We start from the raw sequence: 3,621 nt of genomic DNA, 5'->3' as shown, positions 1-3,621 counted from the left end.
AAAGCGCGTAGAAGATCTTGATCACGATCGCTTCCGGCGCCACGAACGGGCAGCACCTCCGTACTCGGTCACACGTTCGGTTGTTGATGAAGACGACGTCCACCTCCCCGTTCCAGCGGGCAGCAGAAGTAGTAGCTCCTCTTGAATCCGACAGCACGACGGCGTGGTGTCGGTGGTGGTGGAGAAATCCGGCGGAGCTTCGCTTAAGCGTGCGGGATGTGGTGGAGGAGAGAGACCGCTAGGGTTTGGGGAGAGAGGGGGGTTGGGCGCCGGCCCTCTAAGGGGTGCGGCCAAGGCTGAGGCTTGAAGTGTTTAGCCCCCTCTCTATGCCCCTCATTATATAGGTGGAAGCCCCAAGAGTTCTAGTCCAAGTCTTCGAATAAGACCCCAACACTAAAACCTCCCATATGTGGGAAACCTACTCAAGGAGGGAGTCCCACCCAAGGTGGGATTCCCACCTTTCCTTGAGGTGGGTTGGCCGGCCACCCTAGGGGAGTCCACCTTGGACTCCTCCCCTTTAGGGTTGGCTGGTCATGCAAGTGGAGTCTCTTTGGGACTCCACTTTCCAAAGTGCCATTCTTCCGGACTTTTCTAGAACCTTCTAGAACCTGCCATAAATGCACCGGATCATTTCCAAACTTGGAATATGACTTCCTATATATGAATCTTATTCTCCGGACCATTCCGGAACTCCTCGTGATGTCCGGGATCTCATCCGGACTCCGAACAAATATTCGAACTCCATTCCATATTCAAGTTCTACCATTTCAACATCCAACTTTAAGTGTGTCACCCTACGGTTCGTGAACTATGCGGACATGGTTGAGTACTCACTCCGGCCAATAACCAATAGCGGGATCTGGAGATCCATAATGGCTCCCACATATTCAACGATGACTTTGGTGATCGAATGAACCATTCACATACGATACCAATTCCCTTTGTCACGCGATATTTTACTTGTCCGAGGTTTGATCATCGGTATCACTCTATACCTTGTTCAACCTCGTCTCTGACAAGTACTCTTTACTCGTACCGTGGTATGTGGTCTCTTATGAACTTATTCATATGCTTGCAAGACATTAGACGACATTCCACCGAGAGGGCCCGGAGTATATCTATCCGTCATCGGGATGGACAAATCCCACTCGTTGATCCATATGCCTCAACTCATACTTTCCGGATACTTAATCCCACCTTTATAACCACCCATTTACGCAGTGGCGTTTGATGTAATCAAAGTACCTTTCCGGTATAAGTGATTTACATGATCTCATGGTCATAAGGACTAGGTAACTATGTATCGAAAGCTTATAGCAAATAACTTAATGACGAGATCTTATGCTACGCTTAATTGGGTGTGTCCATTACATCATTCATATAATGATATAACCTTGTTATTAATAACATCCAATGTTCATGATTATGAAACTAATCATCCATTAATCAACAAGCTAGTTTAAGAGGCATACTAGGGACTTCTTGTTGTCTACATATCACACATGTACTAATGTTTCGGTTAATACAATTATAGCATGATATATAAACATTTATCATAAACATAAAGATATAAATAATAACCACTTTATTATTGCCTCTAGGGCATATCTCCTTCGAGTCTCCCACTTGCACTAGAGTCAATAATCTAGTTTACATTTGTAAAGATATAACACCTTGGCCTTATGGTGCTTTATCATGTATTGCTCACGGGAGAGGTTTTTAGTCAACGGATCTGACACATTCAGAAACGTATGTATTTTGTAATTCATTTGCGTCTCAACGCATCACTCATTTCCAAATGAGTCGGCATTTAAATATGTTTGGTCTTCTGGTGGAACCTTAATTCCGCGGTCTGAAATATGTCACTAATATTGTCACACACAATATAGCTTCAAAGTTCTGACACTATCGGAACTACACCAAGTTCTCAAAGAACTTCTTGACTTAACATCCTTTGTCATTGTCAAAACAATGACATACTCTGCCTTCTTTTGTAGAATCCGTCACAATATTTAGAACTCTTCTAAATCTAGCATAGACAACTTCTAGCTCATTGTGCTACCTTTTAAACAACACTTAGTATAATTTGAAATTTTATTTTCATATGTGACAAAATTAGTATCGGTGCAATACCTTACAGCGATTTGTTTTGTCATTTCTCCATATAAAACTATATATATATACTTGGTTCTTCTTAAGTACTCAAGAATATTCTTACTGTTTTTCAGTGATCATCACATGAATCATGCTCATAACACTCTTAGAGCATAGGATATCTGATTGTGTACATATTATTCGTGATCTATAATCACTCATGTGTTTTTACTCATTGGGTGTCAGATACACTCAAGTCTTGTTAAAACTTCACATGACAAGAACATCTTCTTAATATTTCTATCTTGAACTATTTCAATATCCATTCTATGTACTTTGACTTAAACTTATTTTGTGTTTCAATCTATCTTCATAGATCTTGACACTAAATTTGTTTCAGTCCATATCTTTTCATTGAAGTTAATTTCTCAATGAAACCTTTTTAATCAAGTATATAATTACATTATTTATAACCAACTATATATCACCTACATAAAGTATTATAAATATGTCTTAGCGCTCCCACTTAATTTCTTGCAAATGCAAGCCTCTTCATCGTCTCTGATGAAATCAAAAACTCTTTGACTATTTCATCCGGTGAAGATTCAAACTCCGCGATACTCACTTCATCAAATTGAAGTTTGTATACCTATCTAGTATTCCACAGACTAGCAAAACTCTTGGTTGTATCTTGTATACACCTTTAATACATACTTCGATAAGTAATGTATTTTGCCATCCTACTAGAATAATCCATATAGACTATAAGCATTTCTACGGAAGATCTAATCTTATCGTAGTCAACTCTTTGAACTTTGTCGTAAACAATTTTTCGACAAGTCGAGCTTCTTCAAGGATATTTCATCCAAGTCTATAGATCCATTTACTTTCAAAAAGTATTCATCTATTATGGATTTCATGGCGCATGGCCATTTTAACGGAGTTAGGGCCCATCATAACTTCTTTGTTTGTAGTTGGTTTATCATTGTTCAAAATCAATCCTTTGACCACAAATCATTTATTTGATCACAAAGTAAACCATACCTACAAGGTTCAATATGTACTTCGATCTCCATGACTAAAACACTTTGTAGTCATGGGAGCCATGATCGTTGTGGCCGCTTCCGAAACCAATTCCGATGCTGCGCTACTCTGATCATTATGCTCAGGTTCATAAACCTTATCAAATTATATTGTCCTCCCACTCAAATACTTCACTGGAAACAATTTCTCGGAAATAAGAAACATTGACAAACACTTTTGTCTTTGTCTCATGGGAAGAATTCCCAATCAAATCTCTGGGATAACCAACAAAGACATTCATCCGATTTTGCTTAAACGATAATAGTAGTATACTTCAAAATTGAGAAGAAAGATTATCAGTTTTCACTCGCATGTTATAGCACCCAGATAAATACTCATAACTTAGACTATGATGATGTCTATTTATAAAATAACGTCGGAAGTAGAATCATAAAGAGAATGGAATGAATAGTGGTTACGTAATTAGAACGAAAAGCACATCGA

This window comes from Lolium rigidum, chromosome 6 (genome assembly GCF_022539505.1).
Source record: "Lolium rigidum isolate FL_2022 chromosome 6, APGP_CSIRO_Lrig_0.1, whole genome shotgun sequence".
Lineage (NCBI taxonomy): Eukaryota > Viridiplantae > Streptophyta > Magnoliopsida > Poales > Poaceae > Lolium > Lolium rigidum.
This window is presented reverse-complemented; position numbering follows the sequence as displayed.